Source organism: Petaurus breviceps, unplaced genomic scaffold, assembly GCF_028583685.1.
Source record: "Petaurus breviceps papuanus isolate PSGF00001 unplaced genomic scaffold, PetGlider_PUasm1.0 126, whole genome shotgun sequence".
Classification (NCBI taxonomy): Eukaryota; Metazoa; Chordata; class Mammalia; order Diprotodontia; family Petauridae; genus Petaurus; species Petaurus breviceps.
Window position 1 is genome coordinate 2,873,492 of NW_027185655.1, and position 13,732 is coordinate 2,887,223.

Here is a 13,732-nt window from a genome sequence, read left to right on the forward strand (position 1 = left end):
TGGCTTCAGACCTTGCTTTGGAACCTAGCTCGACCAAGGCATCTTATCTTATCTCCTCTCTGGGCCTTGGTCTACTCCTCCAGGAAATAAGAGGGATGAGCTAAAAGACCGTCAAAAATGTATAATCCTTTGATTATTATTATTTTTTAATAATCACCAACAGTTTGGGGACTCCTCAGGTTGGAGGGAATATGACATTTAAAGTTTCAGTAAGTGCTGATTTTATTAGTGTTTAATGACTCGTAAATGTGTAAGTGGTTAACTTTTATGGAGGTCTTTGATGTACCATCTAGTTCAAAAGTGGGAGGAATACTTGGTCATGGCTTGTTTTGGTCTTAAAAGCTTAACCTGCTCGATTTAATGCAAAGAGAGCTGGGTATATGGCGCATGGCCTAAAATAATTTACACGGAGCTGGAAAGTCCTTAAATAGGAGAAGCACGTTCTGACCTATGAGCCTCCCTCCTACTCTGGTTCGAACTTTTGAGTCTGAATTATGCTGAACAACATTAAATCAGAAAATAAGCCAGGCCTTAAAGGGAGAGTTTAGAAAATTGGAATTGATGTTCTCTATGCCATTGTAAAGCTGGTGAACCCTGAATTTTGAGGCAAATTGAAGTATAATGTAATGATTTCATTCTGCTCGTTTATTGTTTTCCTGGCTTTAAATGATTTTTGTGAACAGAAGCGTGATGTGAACAAAATCCCAGGGAGCAGTATTCATACAATACTGTGGATTATTGTCTGCTAAGTAGCTTATTGTGTTTTAAGGAGAAGTTTTAATTTTATGTTGTGGTTTGTTTGTTTTTTTTTAGTTATCAAGCATTTTTCTCTCCCTCCCATTCCCTTCATTGAAAAAAAAAAACCCTCTGGAATGGGTATGAATAGTTAAAATTCCCACACAGGACATGACTAGAAAAGGCTATTTCATTCTCCACCTTGGTTTACTTTTTTCCTTCATGACACTTATGAAAGTGACAGATAACATCAGAAATAGGAAAAAAAAAAAGAATTGCTATGATCACCAGTTCCTACAGTTAAGCCGTGACCTTTCATTTGTACATGGTAATAAGACAACAACAAAAAACCTCCATGAAAAGAAATCAGGGATGTCCCAAAAATCTTAGTGCACCTTTTCTATAACTTACCTAAATAAAAAAGCTTATTTATAAATATATAGAAGTTATATGTGTTTATATATAGCTACATAAATACATATTGCTTATAAATGTATATTTGTATATGTATTAAATAGCTCGTATAAATATATAAAATTATATAAATGGCTTAGAATTGAACAAAGACCTTTGAGACTCCCTCTTATGACTTGAAACCAGAAAGACTGCTGCAGCTGGGGTGGGTAGGTGGCGCAGTGAATAGAGCACCAGCCCTGGAGTCAGGAGGACCTGAGTTCAAATCTGGTCTCATACTTACACACACACACAAAATCAGCCATGTGACCCTTGGGCAAGTCACAACCCCAATTGCCCTGCATTCCCCCCTCCAAAAAGAAAAAAAAAAGACTGCTGCAGCTAAATAGTGTTGTAGAGAGTGTACTGGACCTGAACTTGGGAAAACATAAGTTCAAATCCAGCTTCTGACATTTGCTAGTAGAGTGACCCTGGGCAAGTCAACCTCAGACGGCCTCTGTTTCCCCTTCTATAGAATAGGGATATCAATTGTACCTACCTTCCGTTGTTGTTGTGAGTGTCAAAGGAGATATTTGTAAAGTGCTTTGTGACCTTTAAAAAGCCTTATAGAAATGGTATCCATTATTATTACTGTTATGATATATGATATTCAGAATAATACTATTAGTTAATTCTTCAGTCCTCACTGGTAACATGTTGCAGCCAGCCCACACCCATCATGAACCTCTCATTGCCCTCTGTGATAGTGTAGCAGTGCCTGTAAAAGGTCTGTATGGGAAAGATGAACGTTTTGGGGCCAGATACATAGTTTCTAAAGAAATATATATGTAAGTGTGTCACACACACACACACACACACACACACAAAGCCATTAGACTTTAGGTAACCAAACTGGTTATTGTATCCCTTTCTGCCTTTTTTTTTTTCTTTTCTACACTTAAAAGTTGTTTTACTGATTCTGTGTTTTCATACCCATCACTACCTGTTCTCTCCCTCTTCCCAAGCTCTCCCTTGTAACAGATATACAGAGTGGAGCCAAACAGCCCCGCCCTGAGCCCCTGGCTCTGAGAAGCCCTCTCATTTCTTCCCTCGGTCTGTCTCCTCTTTGCCCAGAGGTGGCGGCTTCCTTTGTTTCTATCTCAGTCTTCTGAAATTGCAGCTGATCATCTCTTAGGCTTTGGTCAGAGTTCTGGGGTCTTTCAACAGTTATCTCCCCTCGTGTATTGTCATAACCCTGGCATAGATTGTTCTCCTGACTATCCTGACAATGTCCCAGCTCTTTTTACCCCTCCTTTCTACTTATTTGGGTTTGCCTTGTATGATCAGTCCAATCCAATAGCATGTATTAATTACCTACTAAGCACTGTAATAAAAGAAAGACAGGCCCTGCCCTCAAGGAGCTTACAGTCATGGGAATGATAATAATAATGATAACTTATTTTCATTGGGTTTCAGTGTTTACAGTGTGTAAAATCAGGTCGTTTCATATGAACATAAGGTAATTTTGGTGAGTAGGGCAGCCTCTAGCCTCTGGTGAGAGTGATGAGATAGGGAAGCAGAGCAAGATGGCGGCTCACACAAAGGCATGAGGGGAGAAATAGAATGTCATGTGTGAGGGGGAGAAAGCCAGTTAGAATGGACGTGCCTGAATGGGAGGAATGTGTAAAAGGTCAGTCTAGGTGAGTTGGATGCAAGCTGTGAAATGCTTTGGATGCCAAACTCCAAAGTTTGTGTTTTGTGGTAGAAATAATAGGGAGTCACAGCAACTTCTTGAATGAGGTGGTACTACCTAGACTTAAGGACTATAACTTGAGCAGGTACATGGAGAATGGGTTAGAGAGGTGACAGTATTAAGGCAGAAAGACCAAGGAGGAGGCTGTGGTCATGTGGGATGTAAGGGACGTCTGAGCTAGAGTGGAGAGGACTGGGGAGGACATCGTAGGTGCAGAATTTAAGTTGCTTGATCTGTTTTGGTAAAGATTTCCCTATTATCCTCCCCCTTCACTAAATCAGTCTGTCTGTCTATTTCTGTCTTTCCATTCATCCATCTGTCTCTGTCTATGTATCTATCTTTTCATCCATCCATCAGTCTGTCTGTTCATCCCTCCATCCATCATTCATCCATCTATCCATCTGTCTTTCTTTCCATCCCTTTATCTGTTGAACTATCTACCTAGACAGCTAGCTACAGATCTCTAGCTATCTAGATATAGATCAATTGATAGATAGAAAGAATCAGTCCCACAGAAGACAAGGACAGAAGGGGCCTGGTCAGTGTATAAAAGAAGGACAGCATCTTCTTAGATTGTATCACCGTTTCAGAGTAAGTTCTCATCCACAGAACTCAATGGTTTGGGGTTGTCCTCTGCCTTCTCAGAAAGGACAGCAGGGGGACCTCATCTCTTTCCACTCTGTTGAGCCCATAAACTTCTCAAGAGCTGGGAGGAGTTTATTAAGGCACCTCAGCAAGCAGAATGTTTATGTCTAATCCAGTACCAGGATTTCCTTTCCCTCTAATGTCCAGTTTCATTTGAAGATGCTTTTTGTCTTTTCTTTCTTTTTGGCTTCTCTGAAAATGTCCTCTTTCTCTAATATAGAATGTCCCTAAAGTCTTAGTGCTGTTTATACTTTGTTGTTACAGTCTCTTCTGCTGTGACTGTGACATGTGCAAATGAAAATCACCTAATCAGAAACCACAGAGCTTGTGGGGGAAATGGGGTTAGGGGCACAATAATCAAAAGCTCTGGTGGTGACACACACGAAGAGGTTCTTGTTGGGTTTCTCAGTTGTGTCTTAGTGTTTCCTATTTGGGGTTTTCTTAGCAAAAATGCTAGAGTGGTTTGCCATTTCCTTCTCCAGCTCATTTTCCAGATGAGGAAACTGAGGCAAACAGGGTTAAATGACTTGCCCAGGGTCACACAGCTAGGAAGTGTCCAAAGCCAGATTTGAACTCAGGAAGAGGAGTCTTCCCAATTCCAAGCCCAGCGCTCCATTCCCTGTACCATCTAGCCACCCACGAACACAAAGAGGTAGGAGCCTAAATAAAATTGTTAGCATAGTTTTATACGTGTTAAATGGTTAAGAAGTAAATATTGCAGTGCAACTCTGGGCTTTGGGGGAAGGCCATGGCAGAAGCAGGCACAAGTAGTGGGCACCAGCCCTCCGTAGGCACTCAGAGCTCCTGCGCCAGAGGATATGGCACCATGGAAGGACAAAGAGCTGCAGTCTGCTCATCAGAGGGGCAGGGCTGCTGCTCCTGAGTTACTGTCAATGGGGGCCGGCTTCTCAAGAAAGGGGACAGAAGCAAACTCAAATTTATGCTCAAAATGTTCCCTGAAATATATCCTTCAGGTTGGAATCTTCACCTGCCAGGCCATTTTTAAAAGTCTCAGAGGCTTTAATTGCATATTTGGTTTTCTTATTGTTTAAAGGGGAGTTCATAAGAATTTTTTTTAGTATTCTTCACATACCCTTTTTTTGGGAGGGGGGTTGTCCTGGAATCGGTCTGTTCCAAGTGATGATGTCAGATTAGGCTGTGCCCTGGAGGAAACTCAGAAGTTACAGACTCTACCCTGTATCTGAACAGGAATCCCTGTTACAAATAGACGTCTGTCTCTCCTCCACATGATGGGGAGCTCCCTACCATTGGAGGCACTTGTGCCTAACTCCGTCAGGAAGTTGTTCTAATACTATGGTGTCATTTGTAACTTAATTATGATAGATTTGGCTAATAACAATATTACCGTGTGTGTGTGTATATGTACATATATATTGATGTAAGATTTGCCAAGTGTTTTTAAAACATTACCTCATTTGATCTTCACAACAACCCTGAGAAACAAATGATATGATTATCCTCATTTTACAGGTGAAGCAACCACAAGCTGCCCAGGGTCACCCAGCTAGTCAGTGTCTGGGGCTAAATTTTAACCTAAGTCTGCCTGACTCCAGGTTCTGGGCTCTGTCTCTCCTGAGACATCTGGCTTATCACAGGGTTTTTTTATTATTATTATTATTAAAAACAAGTTGATGGGTTGTTTTAATTAAAAATTAAATGAAAACCATCATATCTCATGTAGTTTTTTTCTATCATTTTAGGAAAGTTTCAGAATTATAGAATAACTTAGTGTCTCTAAGAACCTACATGTAATTATCTTTCGTTTTTTTTTTTTCCACCCTTGGCACCACAGAACTTGAATTGAGCCGTTCTAGGAGGGCACGGATGTAGTTTAGTGGCTGTTACACGGCACTGACCTTGACCTTACATCCAGAGCACAAGGAAAGCTTCTTCTGTTGGGGCATTTTGACTTGTCAGACCCACTTAGAGTACACAGCTAATTAGCTGCATTCAGCAGCAACCTTTCATAGGAGAGCCCGGGGTAGAGAAAGGGGGAATCATTCTAGGGAGAAAGGGGGGCTTCTGGAGCCATGCAGGTGACATGGTTTGTTATCAGAATGAGAAGACATTTCCTATTCAAGGGCAGGCACCAGGGGGAGGTGACCAGTACTTTTAGAGTTATGAAAGAAGTTCTCTTAGCCAAAACTGCAGGGTTGAAATAGCTCTCTAGACCAGAATCCAAGTGTCTCCTATCCAAGGACAACAGTTATCATGACTGTGTTCTTGGCTTGGTTTATTATACTATGTTTCTTCTGTATCACTTGGGGATTTTATATCATTAGGCCTCCAGATAGCTTAGGTGGATGGGGGGATCCCTAAGTTAGTCAATCAGAATGATTGTGGTTCTTCTACCCACCCCCACCTCCCATTCGATCAAATCCTATATGAAGTCTCACAGGAACAGCCCCACCATTCTGCTGCCCTTATCTCTTAACAAAAGCAAGTCTGTTCCTTGAGCAATCTCGAAGGGCTTCATTAATCTGCTGTCTTCTCAAGAGCCTATGCCCATAGTAGATTTCTAAGACAGATCTTTACAAACTCCATAAAAAGGCTTCCTTTGTAGGCATGTCTGTAGAAAGCTGACGAAAGTCATTTTAGCGTAGCATCATTGATCAGTTATACCTAAAATTCAGGAACTGATGCCAACCCCCCTGTTCCTTGGTTTGGCAGGTCTCTTGAAATGTCTGCTAGGTGGTTCAGGCTTATTCTTGACCTCTCACTGTGTTAACTCCCAGGAGTGTTTTCTCCGCCTGCCAGCCTGTGATAAAACATCCTACCCACACAACTAAAATAACATCATTTGTCTGTTGTTCACTTGTTTCAGTCATGTCCAACTCTTTGTGACCCCATTTGGGATTTTTTGGTAGAGACACTGGAGTGATTTGCCATTTCCTTCTCCAGCTCATTTGACAGATGAGGAAATTGAGATAAAAAAGCTTAAGTGACTTGCCCAGGGTCACAGAGCTAGTGAGGCCATATTTGAACTCAGGACAATGAGTCTTCCTGATTCTAGGCCTGGAGCCATAGCCGCTGTGTCACATATCTGCCCTAATTTTAACATTGGGCTGGGGATTCTAATTGTACTCTTTGTCAGGAAGAGAAAACTCACAGCAAGTTCCTGGGGAGGTTATGACGTTCTGTGAATTCATCTGGGTAGGAAAGGCCCAGTGTAGAAGCTCCTATTATCACGATGGGTCTGCAATGCTTTTATCTTGAGACTTAATCTTGGAGTGCTTTCCTAGGGCCCTGAAAAGGGAGGGTCATAGAGCTAGTGTCTGTCCAGTGAGGTCTGCCAGTCTCTGGGGCCATCCCTTTGTCTACCCTGCCAGTCTTGCTTTCTGCCTTCAGAGCAGGGTGTTTTTATGTCCTGAACCCATTTGGCTGTCAATTTAAGAAAAATGACTACATTTTTAAAAATTACAATAGTACAACATAGTAAAGTATAGCTTATTATGCTTTCCAGGTATCTACTGTTCTCATGAATTAATGAACAAGAAAACTATCATTTATAAAGCACCATAAAGGTTAGCATAGTTCAAAGGCCATCACAACAATCTTATGAGGTATTACACCCCATTTCACAATTGAATAAACTGATATGTTTAGGGTTTATGAATTGCCTGGAGTTACATAGCTAGTAAGTGTCTGAGACTGGATTTGAACTCAGGTCTTCTTGAATCCACATCCTGAATTCTAGCTACTGTACCACCTACTTTTTAAAACCTCAAATCAAAAATTCTTATAAATGAGACAGACGTCTTTTACATTCAGTAAGTACCACTATCCATAAAATACTATTTTATTTATATTATGTAGTATTTTAATTTCAAATAGAATGATCAGTGTCAGTATTTTAAATATGGACCTATCTTTAAATGTCAGAATTTATAGAGCAGTGTTCTGCTGGCTACATAATGTTGAGTGGATTCCCATTGTGAAGTAATCTTTTGTAGCCAGTGGGTAAGTGTGGATAATCAGCTTGCCCTGGTCTTCCCCAATCATTTAGCCACTGCTGTTTAGCACATGGCAAACATCAGCCTCTTCGAGGTCCACATCTGGATCAAGGATTCCTCATGGGTTTTGTGTCTTGCCCTCTGGTGAGGGCTAGGGGAACCCCGCCCCCCACGCCCCCTCTGCAGAATAATGCTTTCTCACAATTTATAACTGAAGAAAATGCTAAATTTCAGTTAGAGGTTAGTGAGAATAAAGGTGATTTCCCCCCCCCCCACCTTATTTAGTGGATTGTTCCCCTGTATTATATCCATGCACATGCCCCTGCATGAGAACCCCGACTTAAGTATTGTGACTAAAAGGCAAATCTTCCTTAAAAACAAGTAACTATGAGAGTTTTAGGCATAGAATGGAAACTGAGCCATGGATATTTCTCTTGACAAGAGCTATTTAAAACTGACTCCAAGAACTATTGCTTATTTTTTATTTTTAAAATATTACTTTTTAAAATGCAAGTAACATAGCTCCCAGGTGCAGAGTCCATGGGGGAGAATTTTTGTGTTAAGTAGCAAGGATACACAGAGAGATGATAATGCTTCTCTCTCTCTTTTTTTAAATGAACTTTGGTAAGTTCATTTAAGATTGTTTTCCTTGTTTTAAGGGAATTGAGGGTAGATTTGAACTCAGGTCTCCTGACTCTGGGCTGGAGCTCTTTCCCCACTGAGCCACCCAGCAGCCCATACACAGTTATTACAAGAATATAAATGGGAAGAACTAGAAAAAACAGGAACTTAATGTTATGACATTAAAATGGCCAAACTTGCCACCAAGGAAGAAATTACAGAACAGATCCCTTCATTGCCAGATGAGGGACTATAGACACAGAACCTGCAGATCATGTTGGATCTGATTGACTTCTCACTTGGTTCTGCTGAGCTTTGTTATATATGGTTTTTGTTTTGTTTTGTTGCTTTTTGGAGGGGGGAGGCAAGGCAGTTGGGGTTAAGTGACTTGCCTAAGGTCACACAGCTAGTAAATGTTAAGAGTCTGAGGTTGGGTTTGAACTCAGGTCCTCCTGACTCCAGGGCCAGTGCTCTATTCACTGCACCACCTAGTGGCCCTGCTTTGTTATATATATTATATGAAGGTGGGGATGAGGCTGATCCTTGATCTGCTTGAGGAATTTATAGGTTGACACCCTTTGACCCTTTGGAGACTTTGGCCCCTGTACAGCTGTAACATTTATCAGACTTGGGTCCATTTCCATATGAAAGGACCTGAAACTAAGCTAGAGATTTGGTGGTGACCCTGCATCCGCAAAAATTGACTTTGCCAAAGTTTTCCAGCTGATGATTTCAGGAATGTTTTGCTCTGAAATTCCTCTTTTGGTCTGTAGTTGGGCCTGCATTCCCGCAAGCCCTTGGGCATGGTTTGCCTCAGAGATTTTTCTCCACCCACTCACTCCAATGGGCAAATGAGAGATAAAGAGAAGGTTTAAATGGGAGGACTTGCCCTGTAGAAGGATTGGAAGAGAGAAGACACCCGAGGACTCTCCCTTTCAAACTTGTATTCTGAAGCTTGGTGGGGAGGGATTTCTCTTTCTTCTTCTTCCCTTTGTCTTGGACCTGGGCTTGGACCTTGGACCTTGGACCTGGAAGCACCAGGCCCTCTTGGACATGTCTTCAAGAAGAATTTAAGGGACTCAGCTTCTTAAACCCCAATTCTGAGTAGAGACTGCTTGGTGCCTTGAGCCCTGGCCCTGCTCCTGCGGACATAGAAGGCCTCTGAGAGAGCCAAAGTGGGGAGATGCACCCCAGGATAACGATTCTAGTTCATTCTGAAAGAGCCTAGCAGTGCCCCTCACTAGGAGGTTAAGAGGCCGGAAGCTGGCGTCTGTTTAACTAGAATCATGGGTGAGTAGGCTCAGCAAGGCTGGCATATTAGCACGGCTAGCTAAAGTGCATGGTGCACGGGGCCGCCATGATGTTCTAAGTCAATGCACTGCCTGTGCTTTGGCTTTTGGGTTCTTTCCCCTTCCTGGGCATTCTACAGGGTCTGGAAGAATCTCAGGGGCTGCAAAATTCCATTGTCCCCCTATCTCTTCTGCGATCAAATACAAAATCCTCCTCCTTCAAAGCGCTTTATAACCTAGCTTTCTTGTCTTACCTTTCCAGTCTTCCACCTTTCTCCACCTTTTGTGTTCCCATACACTCTTCCATCCAGCTACACTGGCCTCTGGCTGTCCAGACCCTCCTGTGGCTCAGCTCCCATTCTCTCTAGCTGCCTTCCATACCTGGAATGTTCCCTCTCCTCATCTCTGCTTCCTGGCTTCCCTCAAGGCCATTAAAATTCCAGCTTTCTATAAGAAACCTTCCCCAATACCTCTTAATTGTGTCTTCTCTCTTTTAATTCTTTCCTATTTGTCCTTATTTGTTTGCTTTACTGTCTCCCCCATTAGATGGGGAGCTCCTTGAGAGTAGGGACTGTCTTTTGCCTTTCTTTGTGACCCTAGTGTTTACCCCAGTGCCTGTGGCATGTTGTACCAGAAACATGAGGAAGGACCCAAGTAACAATTTAGAAGTGAACCCTTTATTGGTGCCATGTTGGCTGACAGGGCCCCTCCCCAAATCGATTAGCATACCCCAGGCAAAGCCTCAGCTTTTAAAGGCATGCCACGAGGCCTATGGGTTAGGTATTAAGTAAGCAAGAATTTGCAGAGGCTAAAATCAGTGATTGGTCAGTATGCATTTTGAAACTCCCTCAAGTACCTGGTCTCCCTAGGCGGGGCTAAACCTGGCTGTTCTCTTACTTCCGTGAAGGAGAGCTGGTTGAGGGAGGGGACCCAGATTGGGGCCAGGTCCAACAGTAGGTACTTAAAGAATATTTATTGAATGACTCACTTTCTGAGCCCTACACAAATGTCTGGTTTCACTAGCCAGTCCTTGGTCCATTTGCCAGGAGGCTTCCCTATGCTGCGCTCCCTGGCCAGGTTTTTTGGGTGGATCCCTTCTGTAGGTCCATATCTATGATCTGCAGGCTCTCAGGATTGTGGCTAGGAGTTCTCTCAGTGTTGATCTCCTGGATTTAGATTTTCTGGCCAAGATTCTTTCCTTTAATGTCCATAGGCTTATTACTGTCAAAATGTACTTACTGATCTCCTTGGATTTCAAAATCATTAATCAGATTCTTGATCTTTTCCACAGCCATTCTCCATCATTTTGGTGCTGGTTTGTCAGTTTCCTAGAGTTAACTTTCTTTTAGTGATTTATTTATATTTTTGAGCATTTTGTATTCTTCTGGTTTTTGCTCATTTTACTTTGTATCAGTTCTTTTGTTTTTGTTTTTGCTTTTTTGGAGGGAGGAAGGCAGGGCAATTGGGGTTAAGTGACTTGCCCAAGGTCACATGGCTAGTAAGTGTAAAGTTTCTGAGATCAAATTTGAAGTCAGGTCCTCCAGACTCCAGGGCTGTTGCTCTGTTCACTGTGCCACCTCGCTGGCCTCTGTATCAGTTCTTATAAATCTTCCTGTATTTCTCAGGATTCCAAATATTTCCAATTTCTTAACTGTAAAATGATTTATTATTTTCATGTATCAATTCATTAATAGATGGACTTTTGCATCTAGTTTTTTCCTACCACAAAATTCATTACTATGAATATTTTGGAGAACTTTGTGACCTTTCTGCCTTTTTTTTCCCACTCCTTGGAGTTAGTCATAGGATTGCTGAGTCAAAAGACATGAACAGTTTGGTAACTTTTCTCAAAAGTGGTTTCCAGAATGAATGGAGTATTTGAGAACTCCACCCATCACATATTCTCACTTCCCCTCAGACTTTGACTATCCTGGTTTTTGGTCACTTTGCTCATTTGCTGCACATAAGGTAAAGTCTCAGTTGTTTCCATTGAAATTTCTTTTGTTATTAGTAATCTGCAACAGTATTTCATATGGTTGTTGATAGCCTTTTGTAATTCTTTTAAAGATTGTTTCCCATTTAACTATTAGAGAACGACTCTTGGTCTTATATTTGTGTTAATTCCGTTTATGTCCTCATTATCAGATTTTTTCAGAGACTTAATGGAAAGGTATTTTTTCCTTTCTGTTGGTATTATCCCTGTCTGCATTGATTTTGTTTGTGCAAAAGTATTACAGTTTCATATCCTTTTTTGCCATATATGATCCCCATCACATTGAAGGATCCTTCCCAAATGTAGTTTTTTAAATTAAATTTTGAAAAAAATTCTCCCCCTTCTACATTTCCCTCTCCTCCTTCCCTTTGAGAAAGTAAACATATAGTCATATAGGAATAATGAAACAAATCCGTCCAACAACTGTATTGGTCTGTCTGAACTCATCCTATAAAGCCATCTATTTTCCTCTTTAGGTCCACTTCTCACTTCCTATGACACCATTCCTTGGCCAAGTCTTGCTTTTCCTACCTCTATAATATCTTATCTGTCCCTTCTCTCTATAGCTACTAGTTTAGTTGAGGTCCTTAGCACTTCTGTACTTAATTATTTTGAGGGCTCCTAATTGGTCTCCCTCCCTCAAGTTTCTCTTCATAACAATCTATCCTGCATACTGCTGCCAAAGTGATTTTTCGCTCTTCTGTTTAGCTTTCAAAGTTCTTCACGACCTGTCCCCACTCTATCTTCCCAGACTCATTGGACATCACTGTCCTTCCCATACTTTGAGATCCAGCCAAATTGGCCTTCTCTCTCTTCTGTCTTCCAGATGCAACATGTCATCTTACCCCCCACGCTTGGAATGCACCCCCTTTCCTGATCCCTGCCTCCCACTGGCTTGTGCTTTCCCTTCCTAACCACCTTGTATTTAAGAACTTCGATTTAAATTTGTATTTATCCTGTATATCCTAGGCATCAGTATCTTCTGGTTGTATCTTCACCACCAAGAATTGTAAACTCCTTGAAAGCAGAGGTTTCTTCATTCTTTGTATTTCCATGCCTAGAACATAGTCAGAGCTTAGTAATTCCTTGTCAGTTGGATTCATTGGTTCATAGGTAGATGGAGCTGCAACTGCTTTGTCTTCTGGTTTCATGTATAGCAAGAATGCTTCTATTGCTGTGGTTAGATTGTAAGCTCCTTGAGGGCAGGGACCATCTTTTCCCTCTCTTTGTATCCCTGGCACTTAGCACAGTATCTGGCACACACTGGGTGCTTAGTAAATGTTTGTCAGTGGAATTGTTTCACTTTCTCCATCACACGAATAATTTACTGGTCGTTGAACTTTTGGAGTTAAATGAATGGTTATGGCTGCTATGAAAACCAAGTGATTCCTAGTGTCCTCTGTGCACGAGCTGCCATTTTGCCTTCATCCCTGATGGGTTGGAGGGTGGCTGCACAGGACAGAGGGCCGGCCATTTGCGCTTATTTCATTGGTCACTGTGGTCACTTGGAAGTCAGTGCTCATGCTGGGCTGGTCCTAAGCCAGGGGGCACAGTCTAAGGCCTGGAGTGGACTCAGAGCCCCATCACACTTGACTTCCATAGCTTTTGAGAGCCCACCGTCACCTCTATTCACTGAAGAGCAGAATTGTGTTAGCTTTGTACATTGTAGGTGTCTAGCAATTGTTCAGTTGGGTTACCATCTATGGGAGAAAATTGGTAGCCAGTAAAATTACTTACAGGAAGACCTGAGTTTGAATTCTGTCACACTTAACTAGCTGTGTGACTTTGAGCAAGCCATTCAGTCTCAGCCTTAGTTTACTCACCTGTAAAATGGGGATAATAATAACTCCTCTCCCTGAGTTTTCATGAGGATCAAAGGAGATGACATAGGTCACCTTAAAGTGCCATGTGTAAGACTCGTGCTGAGAAGTTTCATTTGAATAGCTTTTTAAAGGCTCTGGAGTCATCAGACACATGTGGGCATTCCGTGTGGTTAGCACAGTCTTTTCCCTTTTTTGACCTATACATCATAGGCAGCTTTTAATACACATCTTCAGGTCTTAACTCTTTGGTCTTGAAAAAAAAATGTCTTTACTGAAAAGCTGCTATGGTGGGAAAGGTAATTTAAGCCCTTCCCCCATGCAAATTAGACTAGGTTTTCCTTACAAGATGCTGAACTAGACCTTGGAACTTGACTGGCCCAGACTGACATCCCTTCGTGGTTGGCAGGCTGGGAGCTCCAGGCTTGATCTGATGCTTGGCAGACCAGTCAGTAAACATTTATGAAACACTTGCTAGGTACTGGACACTGTTCTAACCTCTGGAGATA

At 41.9% G+C, this 13,732-nt stretch overlaps 1 protein-coding gene across 10 annotated transcripts in view; it reads left to right on the top strand.

The window, feature by feature from the left end:
• Positions 1-13,732, top strand: part of RUFY3 (RUN and FYVE domain containing 3) — a 127,740-nt gene that overhangs the window by 63,892 nt on the left and 50,116 nt on the right. The gene's annotated exons all lie outside the window — the stretch shown is intronic.